The 19,976-nt window shown below is 47.1% G+C and overlaps 1 long non-coding RNA gene across 1 annotated transcript; it reads left to right on the top strand.

Moving 5' to 3' along the window:
* The first annotated feature begins 2,381 nt into the window (after positions 1–2,381).
* LOC119111746 (uncharacterized) lies at positions 2,382–9,073 on the top strand. Its single transcript, XR_005095601.1, has 3 exons — positions 2,382–2,420; positions 8,474–8,604; positions 8,986–9,073. It is a non-coding gene; the product is annotated as an uncharacterized LOC119111746 (long non-coding RNA).
* Positions 9,074–19,976: the final 10,903 nt, after the last annotated feature.

Raw genomic sequence — 19,976 nt, forward strand, 5'->3', positions numbered from 1 at the left:
ACGTCACCTTATCCCGTCCACGTCCACGTCCCGTCGAACGGTTGCGCGACGGACTACCGAGGCAATCGTGATCTGGATTCATGGTAATTGATGTGGACAGCTTGGGTCAGATATATAGGTCAGGGTCAGGTAGGTCAGGGACATGATATATGTGGACAGCTTGGTCAGACGTCTGGTTTTGACCAGGACGATTTCAAAACTCCAAGCAGATCCTTTAGAGGTAAAAATTTACGACGGATGCAGTTAAGCCAAAGATTCTAATATTATCTTCCCCAAAACGAAAGGTCGAAAAAGTCGAAAGACTTGCCATACACATATCACAGCTGATGGTCCCTCGGCCACCAATCAGGGACACTAGCGTCAGCCAGACTGACAGCGAATGCGGCGACCAGTAGTCATTTTTCTCAAAATATAAGTTCGCAGAATTTTTGGCTTGAATCGTACGTTGTTTGCGTATAATCGTATAATTCAGTTTCTGAAAGAAAGAAATGTACAACTTAGAACTACAATCTACGACACTAAAAAGATACACAGAAAATGTACAATCTATGACACAAATAGACGCGACCAATCTTGCATGAGTTTCTCAAGCCAAGAACAAGTGTACCACAAAGCTTAATTTTGATAAGTCCTTGATCAATTTGGTAGTGCAATCGACGCAAGCATTTGTGTCGTAGATTATAACGCTGACCTCAGCATTGTTACTTATTGAAAGACAAATTGCAGAAATGTCAAAAGCGCGACAGGATGGGAGAATCGATAGCTTCTACGGATTCAGGCGCCCATAGACAGACCTTAACCCTATGATCTTAAAGGGTGCGCCTCACAGTTGGGGTTTTAGCTGAAATAGCCATCTTAAAGATCATTCGGTGCAGTTCACAGCTACTGTTTTAAGACCTAACCCTCTTAGTTTCTGAGCTAAACGCCCGCAAATGTGTGCAGACCATTTGTGGGGTGCCATTTCAAGGTCACACCGGGTTCCATGACGCCATAATAACGATATTCAGATTTTACCATTCCATTAGCCATGCAGCGGTCGATTCCAAGAAAACCGCAATTGTCGAATCGGTCATATCCGGCGTTCATGAGCACGATTTCCAGATATAGCGGTCTGGCTCTCAATAGGCTCTAAAAACTTAGCAGAGAAGTCATGTTGTCTAGAGGTAACTTGTTACTTAAAAATATACCAACAACCAAAAGTAAGATTATTTCACAATATCTGGTGCTGGCTTTAATATCTTCAATTGTGAAACGCTCCATGGTCTACAGAAGCATTCACCTACTGTCGGTTTCGAACAGTATGTAGGAACGCTGCTGCCGGCATGAAACCCTCGTCCCATCGCTCTTTTGCTGGCCTTTCGGTGAACGAATAGATGCAAGGTAGCGGTACTCAGTGAATCCGTGGGCGCATCTGGATGCAGCCGGCAGCATCCCCTTTCATGCTAAGTGTCAATCATTAGGACTCTTCCTTAATCCTCTATTCGAATACATCGATTTCGAAATGTTTGCATGGGTGGCTTTACGTTCAGGGTGCCAGCTAAGCATACGATGCTGCACATCCCCTGCCACCACCAACCAGGTTATATTGTTCACTTCAACAGATCATTTTGCCTCCGCCTTTTTACCACAGGGGACTACGGAGAGTTTTACGTGTCACCTTTTATAGCCGTGCCGAGCGATACTGCGGTAAGCACCCCCGTCTGAGCTTGACTGTGTGTTTACTGAGCGTTTATTTTTATCAAATCAACGTGTATTCATCACAATTCTTGTCTATTTCATTGGCTTCCAATCTGAGTTGCAGCCCTTACGATTTTTTCCATGCAGGTCTTATTCCTGTCGACTTTTGCCATTTGCAGTTTTTTGACAACCTTTACCACTGTTGACTTTAATCCCTTTGGACCTTCTCTGGTCCGAGAATGTAACACGTAAAGCTCTCCGCGTGTGTATTTTTAGCATTTGTATCTTTGTCGGCTAGTTATGTCAAAACCTTTTTCGTTCGACTTTTTCCATTCAAGTTTTCATTCGACTTTTTCTCCGGAAATCTAGAAGGTAGTAGGAAGGGTACGCAAGTACGTAAGTACTGCGTTCGCCAGCATGATTCATGAGTGTTAGTGAAGCATACACCACACCGCCACACCACTTTAACTTGTCATGAAATATCGGTAAATTGTTAAAATACCGTAATCGTAGCCAAATCGTTACTTGGCCATGCATTTTCGAAAGCAGGCCGAAGGCAAGGCAGTGGCGGGTACAGTAAAACACTTAAATTTGGTAGCACTAAGCCGCGAATCCCGCCAATTTGGTACTAAACTGCCAGACAAATATTACGCAAGCATGACGAACAACAAGCCTGTTTCTTCTTGCATTCACTGTTGCCATAGCGCGTCTGCGTTGGCTGCTGCGCGTTTGGGAAACCGGAGGTACGGGGTTCGGTTCCCCGCGGTGCCCGCCCCTCCTGCCAGGGTGAGAGGCAGGCGACGCCATATAGCCTCAGCAGCTGAGTGCGTCGTAAAGCGGTATTCTTCAAGTACTTCACCTTTTTTAGAAGAAGAAAAATCTCCACCGCGAGCGTTTTTAACGCGCAGTGCGGCACGGGCTCAACCAGCTCGCGTTAGCAGGATTGCCCAACTTTGAAATCATACAATCCAAACGACATCTTTAGCACCAAAAATAAAGAGCAGGCAATTAACATTATACACTACGTCGTTTCGACCACAGCTACTCACAATGCTCGCATGATTGCCTATCATCTTCAAGAAATAACCATCTGATGATATAATAATTTCGGCCACAAACAGGTCATATGATTTTTAATACGCAGACAGCGGACGATTTGTAGCATGTACTAAAAGGGCAACATAAGCACCAAATTACGTACATTCGAGCAATCAAGAAAAGTATCCCAGTTCTTCACATTCGTGTCTCGAATTGATATTTCCAAACAGGACAGCACAGAGAAAAACCCAACAATGTCGGCGGAACTGAAGCATTTCCAGCAGTCTTAAAAAACCGACCAAGCCGCGGGAACCAAACACCGAAGCCAAGCCAACGTTTTCGGTGCGGTACATTGACGTCTATTAGCGCAGTGCATCTCATACACGAGTCCGGATAATGTGATTCACACTTATTAGGACCCGAACACATCGTGACGACATTGTCGCTTAAACTACAACACTTGGATTCAATTAATATGACTACTCCGTTTGCCGTGACATGCTGCCATCATGTCGTGCAGAGGGACTGTCGTAGTACCCTCTTAAAGTAGTGCACCTCTTGTACAATTCCAACGAGCAAGGCTTGAAATCGCTCTGACATCCAGAGACATACTCTGCCGAGATAATATGCCAACAGCCACCCTATGGAAACGGATCAAGCCTCGGGAAACGAAGACTGAAGCAAGCCATCGTTTTCGGTACGGTACATATACGTCTGTTAGCGTAGTGCACCTCACACACGAGTCCGGATAATGCGATTCACACCCTTAGAACTGAACACGTCGTGCTGACAATGTCGATGGACCTGCAAGACTTCGGTCCGATGAATAAGACTCATGCATTGCCGTGAGATGCTGCGATCATGTCGTGCAGAGGGACTGTCGTAGCAACCCTCTTAAAGTAGTGCACCTCTTGCACAATTCCAACGAGCAAGGCTTGAAATCGCTCTGACATCCAGAGACATACTCTGCCGAGATATTATGCCAACAGCCACCCTAAGGAAACGGATCAAGCCCCGGGAAAGAAGACTGAAGCAAGGCCAGCGTTTTCGGTACGGTACATATACGTCTATTAGCGCAGTGCACCTTACAGACGAGTCCGGATCATGCGATTCACACTTACTAGGACCAAACACATCTTGCTGACGATGTCGGTGGATATGCCAGACCACGGTCCGATGAATAAGACTCATGCATTGCCGTCAGATGTTGCCATCATTGGCGGAACGGACTGCAGTAGCACCCTCTTCAAGTAGTACACCTCTGGTATAATTCCAATTGGCGGGACCTAAAAACCGCTCTGGCATCCAAAGACATTCTCTACCGAGATAATATGCCAATAAAAATCCTAAGGATACGGACCAAGCCTTGGAACCGAAGACTGAAGCTAGGCCAGCGTTTTCGGTACGGCACATATGCGTCTATTAGCGCAGTGCACCTCATGCACGAGTCCGGATCAGGCGATTCACACTTATGGAAATTAAACACATCGTGCTGACAATGACGGTGGAACTGCGAGACTTCGGTCCGATGAATAAGACTGATGCATTGCCGTGAGATGCTGCCACCATGTGCGGACAGGCTGTAGTAGCACCCTCTTAAAGTAGTACACCTCTTGTATAATTCCGAATTGGCGAGACCTAAAAACCACTCTGAAAGGCAAAGACACACCCCGCCGAGATAACATCCCGACACGAACCCTGAGGAACAAAGCCAAGCCCCGGAACCGAGGACCGAAACAAAGGCAACGGTTTAGGTACGGTACATATACGTTTAGTCGTGCGGTGCACCTGAAACAAGAGCCCTTACAACGCGATTCACACTAAGTAGAAATAAACACATTGTGCCGACAATGTCGGCTGAGCTGCAATGGTTTGATTCAATGAATAGACTCATGCACTGTCGTGGGATGTCACCATCATGTGCGGACAGACTGTAGTAGCACCTTCTTAAAGTAGTGCGCCTCTTGCATAATTCGTTGGCGAGACCTAAGAAACGGCTTTGTCATCCAAAGACACACTGTAACCGAAATAACGTGTCAACAGCAATTCTAAGAGAACGGACCAAGCCCCGGAAACCGAAGACCGAAGCGAGGCCAACGTTTTCGGTACGGTACATATATATTTATAAGCGCAGCGTACCTTATACTATCGTCAGCAAGATGTGTTAGTCTAATAAGTGTGAATCGCATGATCCGGACTCGTGTGTGAGGTGCACTACGCTAACAGACGTATATGTACCGTACCGAAAACGCTGGCCCTGCTTCAGTCTTCGTTTCCCGGGCTTGGTCCGTTTGCTTAGCGTGGCTGTTGGCATATTATCTCGGCAGAGTTACGTCTTTGGATGTCAGAGTGGTTTCTAGGTCTCGCCAATTGGAATTATACAGAGGTGTACTACTTTGAAGAGGGTGCTACTGCAGTCCGTCCGCCAATGATGGCAACGTCTGACGGCAATGCATGAGTCTTATTCATCGGACCGAAGTCTTGCCTATCCACCGACATCATCAGCAAGATGTGTTTGTGCCTAATAAGTGTGAATCGCAATGATCCGGACTCGGTATGAGGTGCACTACGCTAACAGACTTATATGTACCGTTACCAAAAAACGCTGGCCTTGCTTCAGTCTTCGTTTCCCTGGGCTTGGTCCGTGTCCTTAGGGTGGCTGTTGGCATATATATTCGTCGGCAGAGTACGTCTTTGGATGTCCGAGTGGTTTTTAGGTCCGCCAATTGGAATTATACAAGAGGTGTACTACTTGAAGAGGGTGCTACTGCACGTCTGTCCGCCAATGATGGCAACATCTGACCGGGCAATGCATGAGTCTTATTCATCGGACCGTGGTCTGGCATATCCACCCGACATCGTCAGCAAGAGTTGTTTGGTCCTAATAAGTGTGAATCGCATGATCCGGACTCGGTGTATAAGGTGGCACTACGCTAATAGATTATATGTACCGTATCCGAAAACGCTGGCCTTGCTTCAGTCCTCATTTCCCGGGGCGTGATCCGTTTCCGTAGGGTGGCTGTTGGCATAATATCTCGGCAGAGTATGCTCTTGATGTCAGAGCGATTTCAAGCCTTGCTCGTTGGAATTGTGCAAGAGGTGCACTACTTTAAGAGGGTGCTACGACAGTCCCTCTGCACGACATGATTGCAGCATCTCACGGCAATGCATGAGTCTATTCATCGGACCGAAGTCTTGCAGTTCCAGTCGACATTGTCCAGCACGACGTGTTCATTCTAAAGGTGTGAATTGCATTATCCGGACTCGGTGTGTGAGGTGCACTACGCTAACAACGTATATGTACCGTACCGAAAGCGCTGGCCTTGCTTCAGTCTTCGTTTCCCGAGGCTTGATCCGTTTCCTTAGGGTGGCTGTTGGGCATTGATCTCGGCAGAGTATGTCTCTAGATGTCAGAGCGATTTCAAGCCTTGCTCGTTGGAATTGTACAGGAGGTGCACTACTTTAGAGAGGTATCTACGACAGTCCCTCTGCACACATGATTGCAGCATGTCACGGCAAGCGGAGTAGTCATATTAATTGAACCCAAGTGTTTGTAGTTTAAGCGGACAATGTCGTCACGATGTTGTTTGGTGCCTAATAAGTGTGAATCACATTATCCGGACTCGTGTATGAGATGCACTGCGCATAATAGACGTCAATGTACCCGCACCGAAAAACGTTTGGCTGGCTTCGTGTTTGGTTCCCGTGGCTGGTCGTTTTTAAGAATGCCGGAATGCTTCATTTCCGCCGACATTGTTGGGGTTTTCTCTGTGCTTCTGTTTGGATAACATCAACTCGAGAGCCGAATGTGAAGAACTGGGATAATTTCTTGATTGCTCGAATGTACGTAATTTGGTGCGTATGTGCCCTTTTAGTACATGCTATAATCGTCGGCTGTCTGCGTGTTAAAAATCATATGACCCTGTTTGTGGCCGAAATATTATATTTATCAGATGGTTATTTCTTGAAGATGATAGGCAATCATGCGAGCATTGTGAGTAGCAGTGGTCGAAACGACGTAGTGAATGGTGTTAATTGCCTGCTCATTACTTTTTGGTGCTAAAGATGTCGTTTGGATTGTATGATTTCAAAAGCTGGGCAATCTGCTAACGCGAGACTGGTTGAGCCCGTGCCGCACTGCGCGTAAAACGCTCGCGGTGGAGAGTTTTCTTCTTCTAAAAAAGGTGAAGTACTTGAAGAAAACACTTGCAGCTGGGTCAGGTGGGGTTGCAATTGCCTGATTGGGTTTTGTTGCAGGTCATATGGGGTTGGAGTGACCAGCGTATCTTATTTTCCAATGGGAGGGCTGGACATTGTTAGCTGACCAACCTGTTTTTGGACCCCGGATGTCTTAAAGACATGGAGCATTGTCATATTCCCACTTTGCTTCATGCTGTAACAACGTGTTTGTACACCCTGCTGTAACCAAAGCAGCAGTACTGATCGCCAAAGATACAAATGTTCCCCAAGCAATGCCAGCAAGCAACCATTTTGACAAAAAGCATGTCATCTTCCAAACTAAGCAGCCTGTGTTGCTGTGCACATGGTGCTCATGTCTGTGTTCCTTCCGAAAACAGTTGAAACGTTCCTTTCAGGAGAGGTGCTTAATGTTTGATGATGGCCAATGTGTTTCTGTAGCTGATCTCTTGGAAAGGTTGACACATTTTAGTGTCTGATTTCTGACTAATGAAACATTGTCATTGGTGGCATGGTAAAATCTCAGAATTTTTTTACTCAGGTCTCATGGCTTTTTGTGGCTTAACCTGTTTTGAGGTCAGACTGCTTAAAATTAATATTCCCCATGTTCATTTACCAGCATCCTGACAGTAATTGCAGTATATGTGCATTGTACTGAATACTCAGTAGTTTGGCACATGGCCACCACTTTTTCAATGCATGGAGAGCCAGTGCATGAAATCAAGATTTTGTGATGGTCAGTTGAGACTAAAATATGCCTGTGTAACTTGGGGGGGGGGGGAAATCACCTAAAAATTTAGTTAATTTTGGCTTGGCATGAGTTAAGCACATGCATGCACCAGGCTCAGTGTTCTGATGCTATGCAACTATCTGGGGCAGTGGATCATTTTCTTGCAGACCAGCATGGAAGTTGTTGGGCTTCTTGGGAGTCAAAGGCCAATTGCTTTTTTTGGTATTTGAGTTCCCTGTATTTCTTCTAAATCATCAGAGAATTTGCCATTGATGCTTGGCAAGGGCATGCGTGGCATGGCAATGCCAATGTCAATCAGAAGCCATCTGTAGTGCTACATGAAAAATGCAGGGTTTGGAACTTGGGAGGTCCACGCAACAGCCCCTCCCCTTGGCTGTGCCTACGCAGAAAGTCCCTTTTGTCAGCTTTGGCCCCTCCTGGTATGAAATCCTAGCTACTCCATGGATTGCCATTACTATGTTGGTGATGACTGTGACAAAGTATATCAATATAAAATAAATTATTTGTCCAATGAACTAAGCTGCAAATGCAAGCCCTGGAAATACTAAAATAGCTGGTAAAAGAGATCCCTCAAGCACCGCTGTGATTGATGACTAATGAGAGGCTCAAATAAGGAGCTCAAACTATTGTCCCTGATAACAGATCAATACCCTAATCAGGCTGTTTCCAAAGTTATCAGCAAAGCAGACCACTCTGTTTTTTTAAGCCCACTGTTATGGTGTGATTATTTTGAGTGGCCAGTCAGCATCTGAAAGTCATGTTTAATATGTGCTGACTGTCTTGTGATTAAGCAGAATGTTTGTATTGCAGCAATCATGTTTTCTCCCAGCACTCTTCAGTCACAGGCTTCTCCAGAATCACACTTTTCAAGTGCTCGAGAGAACATGAGAAGAGCTATGTATAAAAAAGGAACCCCACCTTGGAGGGAGCTTCACAAACAGGTATGCTAAACACCACACAATGTTTTCCAAAATCCAGTCTATTAAAGTCTGCTTGAATTTGTTGGCCCACTAAGCCCGAATTCCTGTTCAATCTACCTAAGGTCTCATCATGAAGAACATCTCACATTTTGAATTAATAAGAAATTGATCACTCCCAAAAATGGATGATCATTGAATTCCTTCCAGGCAGACATGTCAATCTAATAAAACTGTTCCTGCTTGCGTTTGGAGATGATCCATAAACAGTTTGCTGTCCTTTGTGTCCAAGAAGTCTCCCAGCAGCGCACTATCATCCACCATCTGGAATTAAACATTTCAGGGTTGCTACCCAGGGCTGACCGATGACGATCAAGCATCCTTTGACTGACGTTCCACCACCAGCGACTGCGGGAGCGACTGCGTGAGGGGCGCCACCGGCTGCTGAGCCGTCTGCGCGGGGTGGACGCCACCGACGCGGGCGGCCTGCCGGGCGCCCCAGCCGCCGCCTCAGATCAGGACCTCATGCTGGCCGAGTGGGAGCAGCTAGAGCGCGAGATCATCGCCGAGGGTAGGCGGAGGAGAGGGCGCCCATGCGGAGGGAAGTGGGATGGGGTGTCGGCGACTAGAGCTGAAAGCGACTGTTGAACTAAGGTGGGAGGCTGACCAGAGTTGAGCACTTGTTGGGGTTGGCTCGAGTGTTGCGTAGGGGAAACGAAGAGCGCTAAAAGTGTGGCGAAGCGTATCCGATAAAGACGTTTTCGGGCGCATCAACTCCCCATATATATTTCCAGCTCCACACAATGTATCTGGAAATGACCTGACCTAACCTGACCTGACCTCACGTCGGCAGAGACGGAGCGCTTGCTGCGGGAGTGTAGCGCCGCCGAGGCTGACCTGACCCTCTCGGAGGCGGCGGAGGACCTCCTCAGCGAGCGGCTGGCGTGTCCCGCTCTGCCAGACGACGGCCGCCGACCTGAGCGCCGACCTGCGGCTGACCTGCCGCTGCGGGCTGGATGTGTGCACGCCCTGCACCGACCTGGACCGCGTGCGCGCGCAGCTGCTGGCGGCCGTCGCGCGCCACGAGGCCTTTTGCGGCGAGGCCGAGCTGTTCTTCACGCAGACGGCCGGACAGCTGATCGTGGTGTGCGCGGAGTGCGGCGCCCAGGCGCCAGCGTTCGAGTGAGGCCGACGTCGGGCTCTGAGATAGGGGAGGCGGGGAGACGTGCTCGTGGCCGGGAGCCATCTTCAGGGTGATATGCGCGGCGTGTGTAGGGAGAAGGACAAGGCAGCGAATGTGTTCCCCCGACGGGATGGTGAGGGCGTGGTAGCGGGGCTGTTGGTACTCCGTCCGGGATACCTTGGTGCCGGTTCTGGTTCACACTGACGGCACGAAGAACATCAAGTTGACCAGATGTCGTCTTTCATGAGCAGTTGCGCAAAGGACAACAGCAAGTAGCGTATTGTTGGCTGCTAGCAGTCACTTTGTGCTGAGCCCTGTAACTGATGGCATGTTCTAATGGCTGTACGTTACTGATGCAGCGCTTACATGTGTTGATCACCTCTTTGGGTTAGGTTTAAGATGCACCGTGTGCATTTTATATGTTGTGTTCTGTGGACATGGAAGTGCCGCTGGTGAAGAGCTTTTCAGTTAGTTTCATTTTCTCCCCCCCCCCCCCCCCCCCCGCCCTTGCCTGATCTGGCATGTTTTATCCTCGAGCATAGATTGGTTGTGTCTTTGCCTTTGAAATATCAATAAAGCTTACGAAACTGCAGTGAGCGCTTCTGCATGGCTAGCACAAGATCAAAGTGTGCTACAATCGTACTTAATATCGGTGTCTGACTACTGGAATCAGGCGCTGGAGAGGTGTCAGTCTCCCCGGTGGACGTGCCGTACTGTCCGACCACAGCCAGCCACTGAAGCGGTGCTTGAACCATCCAGTGATTTGTCGTCCAAGCGGTTGTGTTAAACCGTTTAGCGTACCCATCGGTCAGTGAGAACAGAGGCAGGTCTTCCGTTACCTCGGGCTGACATGTGCAGCGACCCGTTGACACTGTTAAGGCTGAACGGCGTGTTGACTATAGTCTGTGGTTGTAGGAGAGAGAATGCTGTAGGAACTGAGCTGTCGGTTAGGGAGGGGTCCCGAAGTTCGTTTTGTTCTTAAGGGTACATACCCGTCGCTAACACGCGGAGAAATGCCCAGGCTCCTGACCGCACTCACCAGACGTGGTGTTTGCCCCGACAAGGCACACTCCTGGCAACTGAAACCCGGCTTCCGTCACAAGATCGTCAATCGGTAATAAATCACTACGTCTAATCAGTGGTCACAAACTTGCAAGGACGCACAAATTGAGAACCACCTCTCGGAGACCTGTCTGAATGACAGCCCACTGGGAACTTACCTCCCTCCGCTCTGTGTGACCACGCAGCCTCGCATGGTAACCGGCTGTGATGACTGTGGACTCAGTGTTTGTACCGACCGTCGCCACGCCTCTGACGCGGCACCCGTTAGTCGACCCGCCCTGCCTAAGACGGGCGTAAGTCAACCACTATCAGAGAAAGCTATCTGACCTCGTAAACCAGAGTTATGAGCTTCATTTCGGTCCCTTTCATCGCTGATGGGATGAGCGGTACGTGCCCTGGTCGAATACCGGCCGGTTTGCGTCGTGCTTATTCGGTCATACGAGATGAGCCCGCTCGCTCGACGTCGGAGCCGACGTAATCGCCTACGGGGCGGAAGGTCCCCTTTCCGATCCGTGGATCCGACGATCTGCTCTCACTCATCGCTTAATCATAAGCCCTCGTGACGACACGCTCCTCGGGGCAAGCTGCGACGTCAGTAGTGTTTGTGGCTTCTGAAGATTAGTTTGCAATACAGACATTCTAGTGCCGTTTTTGGCCTAATCAGGCTACTGGAGTGAACTGTAGAGGAATTGGCTCTGCTGATGTAGTGAAGAAGGTCGCTGCGCTATTAGGATAGAATAAACAGACGACCGTTACTGAGATGCTGTGGATTACATTAATCTTCCCTCCGCCTATACATACAATGGACCGAACTGAATTTTTGTAATCACATTTTTAAGTTGAAAATGTAAGCTTCGGTTCAGCAATTAACAAGAGCAAACAGGACCATCTTGCCCACGGACTTTGCGCGGAATGAAAAACGCTGCAATGGAAACGAACACCGAGCTGACGAGGTTACTTCAGGACTGATTCGACAGCTGCCAAATGGCCATCACCTGACAAGGTCGATGGCGCAGACCAACAGTTTGCATCTGTCGGTCCATGCGTCGCCGATGGGCTGGCCGTGGAGCGCCTGAGAGGCCGCCCCCCCCCCCCCCCCCTCCCACCCAGACCACTGTACGCCCCAGCAAACGATTGGAGCTTCATTCCATTACGTCACCGCAACTCCCTTGCTGTCATCTAGGATTTCAGTTTCCGGGCCTCATTATCGTCATGTTATCAACTCGTCTATCGTGTTAGGCTTGTCCTCGCATTGTTGGAAAGTGACACCTGTTCTCCCTTTTCACAAATGTGGGTCATTACAGCTAGCAAATTAAGACATCTCCCATTTTGCCGGCGCAGCCAAAATACATGAAAAAGTCGTGTGTATGCATGCAGTCCCCTTATCTCGTTACCAACAATGCTTTATCAACCTCACTTGAAGACCCGGCCAATCAACGCAAGATGCTCTGGTTGACATGGTGGTATGGATCGCCCATCCAGTTGACAAAGGCCACCTCGTTGTGGTCACGTGGGCTGCTTTAAGCGTGTGTTTGAAAATATTGCCGATGAATGAACTATGCTACGCATGCTACAATGGCACGGCGTCAGCCCCACTTGACCGGAACCTAGCTACCTTGCTGACCGGAAGCAAAAATGAGAAGCGGCTCCTTCTCCCTCTGCCCATTCCATCGCGTCTCACAAGGCTACATTCGGCGCTTTTCCTGCTAGGATCTTGGCACAAAGGATCATCCTGCCCACCTCCCACGTGGTCCTTTGGTACCATCTGCTGACGAGGCTCAATTTCTTGGCTCTCGTCACCCTGACCAGCCAGGTAGCATTAAATCCCGGCATGAAGAAAACTTGCAGACGGTCAAATCCTATTTCACCGCTAATTTCCTTACGATGAACCCAACCAAAACAGTCGTCATTCTTACAAGCGCATCCAACTCTTTCGAAATGACTGCATCCTTTTGCCTGGACTTTGTCGGTGACACACTATTTCCTTTATCCTATGTGAAAATGCTCGGTGTCACGAGTGACAACGATTTATGCCGGAAGGAACGCATAGTGCCATTCTGTTCTTATTTGTTCAAACTTAAACCATTGCGGCAAATGTATCCCTTTATGCGCGAAATGTATCCTCGTCCAGAAAGGCAATGCGACAAATATATCCTCGTTTTCCGGGGTCATTTGAAATCACTTCCTGTTGACCTGGGGTCATGAACCAACCTAGAAAAATGTAGCCCCATCAATTCTCTACAACTTCATTTATACTCAAAACCCCATCTCAAAAGCTTTTTGAGTGGGATTTTTTTCAAAAAAGTCATTTTGGTCAAAAATCATTTCTTCATCTCTTTATTATTTTCCCGCTAAGTCAGACTTCCCATCTTTTGACACGTTCAATAACTCGCTTAGTTAGGCCCTAGACACCCCTTCAAAGTTCGGTTAACCCCCAGGAAAAATATTTGGGGGGCCGAAATCGGCAAGTGCATACAATCCTATATCTCCGTTCACCTATTATGAGCTCTTGTTTTCAACACACTTCGATACCTTAACTCACATTAGTACTGTGAAAATACTTTTCGACGGATTTACTGGCTTCAAAGAGAACGATGTCCCGCGTCAAGACACATCTTCTATTTTTTTAAATTTTGAAATCCGTCGAAATTTGGTCGAGCTAGGGTCAAAAACCCAAAAAAGTTATGAAGTAAGTTGAAACATTGTTTCTAGTATATCTTGATGCGTTGAGCTCAAATCTGCACTTAGATTTCAGGTCGGTTGATAACGTGTCTTTTAAAACGTACAAATCTCCAAAAAATAATGAACTACACGTTTTTTCCAAAACTCGAAAAATCAACGAAAGTATTAGATGCACCTTAAAATTTTACATCGAAGTGATGCATTGCTTTTTCCTCCCCCGACGCGTAGTTTTCTCACAAAACGCGTGTAAATAATCTGTGAATTCCGGACAATTTATATGTGATACTGTGTATCAAGTTTGGCGCTTTTATTTATCGTTGAGGTGGATAAGTTACTTAGATAAACAGTAGAATGTGTCATTTTATTTCTAGTGCCGTTTTCAGAACATTATTTGAATGAAAGGGCTATGAGATACATAGGTTTAAGTAAAGCAGGTTTTACCCATTTTATCACCATAGCGTTACACATAACACGTGGAAAACGTATTCAGCCAGCTTTTCACAGGTTTCTAAGTGTGTGGCATACCGTGACTTCGTAACCAATTGAGCCAAAGACATATTTTTGGTACCAATACATAGCTCTGAGTCCCCGCTAACAGATTCCATGAAGAAATTAACCAAATTAAAGAATAAAGTTCTTTTTTTTGAAAATTGTACGCACATTTTTTGACCGTAATTTCACTACACATCAAAACTTTAACCATCTCATCCTATACGCAATTTAACAGCAAATTTTATGATGAGCATCATTTTATGTCAGATAAGTTTGTATTCCAATTATATAGACTTAAATCGGGAAGAGTATTTTTTTGACATATTTAGCACTAGAACTGGGAACTTTTGAGGACATAAAAATGTGTCTGTTTATTTTCTACAGTATGCCGCTTACGACAGTACAATATCTTGAGTTTTAAAGACACCATATATGATTATATGGAGGTAGTTTCCCCCGTAGCGTTACGCGCGGCACTTGGAAAAAATCCCATCAAGGTGACGGTAGTGCACAGGTGGTGTTTGACGGCGTCTACCTCGCCCATCGTCAAAGCTGCATCGACCAGGTTTCTGCGGTGCATATATTAAGATCCTCTCTACTCGTATAGCAAATTTGAAATATATACATGGGAAAGTGGCGTCACCACAAAACTTTACACCTTCCTACCTCATTTAACACAGGGAAAAGACCAAATTTTCCTTTTTAAATTTTGGTAAATTTTTTGATGTCATTACAAAGCCAGAGTCCTAGGCTTTATGACAATACCAAATTTTTGCATATGGCTCGTATAATAAGGCGTCCAGAAAAGATCAAACTAACAAAATCTAAGCATATGATTATTTAAACACTTTTAGAAACGTGCTGTGTCAAGAGAAGGGACAATAGCGCATTTGAAAAGAATTGCCAATAACACATGAAATGTGGGAACGTAACTTGAGCATGATAAAAACGCTTTTGGGGAAGCAGCGTTCAAGAAACTTGATAATATACATTTTGAAAAAGGTCTTTGCTTTTAAAAGGAATATTTGGAAGATTTTGACAAGTGCAACACAAAAAGATGCCCGCAGAACAAGGAACCGTTTGGTAAAGGGAATCCTAAGTTAGGGTCTTATCTTTTGCTTCAGGTGAAATTGATCATTTGATCATTTTTCCAAGAGCATATATCTCGTTAACTACATAAGTTAGGTCAAACGTTTTTGCCCTACTCGATTTGTTCATCCAATGCGCAGATTTTACTGGTATGTCTTCATCACGAATTCTTAAAGCCATTTTTAAAGTACTTCAACATGTGAGATTTTCCCACGCTAGGATGCATTTCCCGCAATGGTTTAATAGCCGAGGATTCGTTTGCTGCAATGGTTTAAAGCAAACAGAAAGATACCACGCATGTAAGTCCCGAAAAATCAAACATGGACCAACTTTGCCAGTAATTTTTTGGATCTTTTTGGACTCCCAATTATTTTTGGAAAATATAGATTGGTCAATTGTCTTCGAAACGCACTCCTCCGATTTTTGATATCCCTCCTAGTAAGGTCAGGGGGGCCCGAGGCAAAAGGGTCGGCGAGGATATCATCGCGGCAATGGTTTAATGAGAGGAATACATTTGCCGCAATGATTTAATGCGAGGCTAGATTTGCCGCAATGGCTCAACCTAACCCCACCTAACCTAACCAAACCTAACCTAACCTAAGCTAACCTAAACTAACCTAACCTAACCTAACCTAAACAAAATTGGATACCACTTGACCCTAGAGACGCCCGCAAACTCCTCATCCAATGTCACGTTCTTCCGCACGTCCCACACTGTTCCATGCTGTCTCTGTCCGGGAAGAAGCTGCGCTGTGCCGCTTCAATCGGCTGCAGAAGGTGATCAGCTCTGGGATAAGTAATGTCTCGGGGACTCGCCGACACGATCACCTCTCTTCGACCCTAGAGGAGCTGGGGGGGGGGGGGGGGAGGGGGGCACCGAGTGCAATACCTGGGCACTTTCCAAAACTGTATCGGCGCCTATAGGCCCCTGAACGACCCGCAGGCTCTCGTGGCAACCTAGGCCATGTTAACCGACGTCCTGCCGTCTCTCAGCGTGCTACCTGTGCGTCAGAGGCTGGAACCCTCGGATTCCCGTCCTTCCCTCACGCCCCGGCTGTTCTTGTATCGCGCGCTCTTTCCTGGAATGACCTGCCTCAGGTTACTACAGCCGCTGGCATCCGACGTGAATTGATTTCTAACCTGGACGCTATTTTTAGTTGACAAACGCCATGACAAGCGCATGTATGTGTACCCACTATCTTTCCTTTGTAGTGTATGTATGCGTAGAGCTGTGTATTTTACCTCCCATCACGCACCTGACTGGAATCGACAGTAACCGAAAGTGTGGGATGATACGTGGAGCACCTTTAACAAACTGAAGTGGAGCATGTCTAACAAACTGAACTGAAATAAACTGAACTGGACTGGACTGGACTGAACTTAACTGGACTTAGCATCGCGCCAGTGTAACGGCTCCCATGCTGCAGACTGTGGCAAAAGGTGAGACGAGACTGTACGGATCTTTGGGATCCCAATGCTGAGATAACGTGTCATGCCAGATGCCAGATCATGTCTATGATTATCATTCATTTGCCCTTCACCAGTCATACTTCATTTTGGTGACCGGGAGCATTCCTTGTCTACGTGTTTTGCCTGTTAGAGATCCCACCTTTTAAATCCGTGAGCAGTTTCCAGCTTGAAGATGGCTTATTATTCAAAGCGTGAGCAAGATTCTGAAAATTTATGTCGTCCTGGAGCCTGAGCAAGTTTTTTATGGGTGAATTTAGTTCCCAAAAGCTCCCGGAAAGCACATTTGCATACTATTCGAGTCAACTTCCACTGCGCTAGTCTGCCCATCATTTTGAAGTCTTGCTAAGTCGAGCATTCTCGGATTATGAAGGCAGTGTCCCGGAAAACGTAATACAGATCCCACTGTCCGTTCTACAGCGAAGGAGCGCAGCCAGGGTCTTTTGAGGAGGAGGTGGTGGGCGAGCTCCGTGAGCACGCACCACACCGACTTTTCACTTTCTGACAGGAGCCATCTAAAATTAAAAATAGAACTAGTGGGCCCAGCGGGAGCGGGCGGACGCCCCGCCCCGTCCGTCCCCCTGGCTGCGCCCCGGCTACAGCGTACGAAGAACGTACAATGTGATGATTCGTGAGTGGCTGTTCAATGAATCTGGTTAGAAGCAGGTCATGTGATCATGTACACGAGCATAAGCTGACTAATGCGCATCAGACAACGAATGCTCTTATTTCAACCGCATATCGGATTCGTTGTGTGCACAATACCGGTAAACCTGGAGCAAAAAAGTGCTATGTTGGGCTGTTGGATGTAGGGGAAGCCAATACATAAAAATAGAAGTGTGATCCTTGGACCCTTGAACATCTCGGACCATATGTGTAGATACCAAAGCCATTATGATTCCAGGATCGTGGATCATTAAAGAGCAGCTATATAACCTTCATGAAAAGTACTTGCCATTTCCACGGTTTTCAATAACGGAAGAAGTACGGAACACCAACATTTCCGTGCTCTTTCAAGGACATGTCCATATAGTCTCAATAGCGCTTTGGTGGGAACATTGTACCTCTCTGCTCGTGTCAGGGTGAAGGTGCTCCCTGACCGTGCTCATATCACTCATATCACTCGCGTGTTTTTGGATGCTCGGGATTCTATCATTTTACATTCAAATTGTAGCGTTTGCAGATACGTGGAATGAATGGTGTCAGAAGGTCAAAATCACTATTTAAATGTCATTCATTTTTGGAAATCACCCCCTCCCCCGCATACTACTACGCTTGATCTGCAGGTAAACGCATGCCAGACAAAACTGAGACAATGGCAGTCTTCGCCCAACGTTCCTTAACGTGGCGGTGAAAGTTCTGTAACCCCAGCAGTAAACCCACAATCTCTCAATCGCATCTTATTGCAGGTGACATTATATCAAATCTAAACAACTGCGAGTAAACATATGATCTTTATCAGGTTACTGTGGCTCTCCAGGCAAGCGCCAAGATTTGTCAGAAACAAGCTTCAGTGTCATGGGAACGCGAACCATTATCCATGAAAACTAATACGGAACGAGAGCCTCCTCCTGGTCTGCGTGGGCGATGGCATGAGTGGGCGTGTTGCTGATACCTGTGCCATCCCCTGTGCTTACGACTCGGCCGGAGCCCGCGGCGTGACCACTTTTACACGGGCATAGTATCATCTGGCGTAACTCTCACGTCCTGTTCATCAGTTCTAAAGCGATTATTCCGGCTTGCTGACGTGGGAGAGCCGACAGCCTGCACAAATATACAGCAATATTTGTCTTAACAAAACAAGATCACATTTCCGACGCTGTTTGACCCCGCGACAGAGCGGGTCTGGACGTGCCTTCGCATGGCGTGCACAAGGCTGCCACTGATGGCGTACTATCACCCAGTTGCTGGTGCAGGGGACGCTGCGAAGTACGCGAGTGGTGCAGGGGGCGCCACCATAGCCGAATACCAAGGACGGCGGCCATGTGTGGACCCCGGCTTTAGCAAAAGACTCCGCAGGGCGTGGAGTGGACCGCCAGCTCTTCTTGCAAGTGGTGCCGCGCTGGGAGAGCGCCTGCGCATTACGCCGCCTTTTCGCAACAACTGCGATCGGTGGTGCCAAGTCATCGTCCATAAAAAGCGATCTATAAACATTTCACCGACCCAGACCCCTTCCAGATGCGCCTCGCGTCTGCGCAGTTAAACATTAGCTTGTAGTTCCGTGACTCATGAAATATCGGCGTGACATTAGTCAACATCCGGCAGCCATCAAGCTCATCTACGTCCGCATACAGGAGATGGAGAAAAGATGTACGGGAACGCATCTGTACCTCCATATCCCTGGTTTTTCTCATACGAATAAGACTATTACCACTGTCTTATTTAGGCCGGCGCGCTTTTGCTTAACTTTAGGCTGCCCTGTCAGTTGCAGCGCAGTGGATCACTGTTCGATACGATTGCGAGATCGCGGCCAAACCACTGCCTGGCACACCACAACGCGGTCGTTCTCCATTAAAAAGTTCAAGTCTAAAAACTGAGCGTGGTTTGCCAATTTTGACGAACGTCACAGCAGACATGGATTAATTGGCATGAATGTAGATGGCTTTCCCCCGAGCTCATTATCTCCAAACTTATGGCAGGTACATTTATTCCACGGCATTTCCATGCGTCTAGTATACCCAGCGTCTGTACTAAGCATCGTCATGTACTAAGCATATATATATATATATATATATATATATATATATATATATATATATACTTCTTTGCTCACCTTACTCATGAGGTTTCAGATAGTATGTGCACATCTACTCGTACAACGTGGCGTATAAGTTTATGAAACATGCACGCCGCGTATTTTAGTCAAATGCTCCGGATACGGAGAAAATGCTGCCATCCGTCTATGTGATGGCCTTATTCATTATCTGCACTCTTCTCTGTGGTGCAAGAGTCACGAAATCCGTGGGGCCGTTTCTTGGCGTCCTCACGTCAGATTGAGAGCTCCGATAGCCGTGGAATTGATGCTATAATATCCCGCTGAGCAGACGTCCACGGTACAAACTCATGCTATAGTATTCCATTGAGCAGACGTCCACGGTACAAATTCATGCTATAGTATTCCGTTGAGCAGACGTCCACAGTACAAATTCATGCTATAGTATTCCGCTGAGCAGACGTCCACGGTACAAATTCATGCTATAGTATTCTGTTGGGCAGACGTCCACGGTACAAATTCATGCTATAGTATTCCGCTGAGCACATGTCCACGGTACAAATTCATGCTATAGTATTCCGCTGAGCAGACGTCCACGGTACAAATTCATGCTATAGTATTCCGCTGAGCAGACGTCCACGGCACAAATCACGGAATTCTGCCCGCTCCCGCGTCTACGTAAGGTCTCCATGCACTACGTTTTCCTGA

The sequence above is a fragment of the Pollicipes pollicipes genome, unplaced genomic scaffold (genome assembly GCF_011947565.3).
Source record: "Pollicipes pollicipes isolate AB1234 unplaced genomic scaffold, Ppol_2.1 Scaffold_7261;HRSCAF=8764_pilon_pilon_pilon, whole genome shotgun sequence".
In the NCBI taxonomy this organism is placed as follows: Eukaryota; Metazoa; Arthropoda; class Thecostraca; order Pollicipedomorpha; family Pollicipedidae; genus Pollicipes; species Pollicipes pollicipes.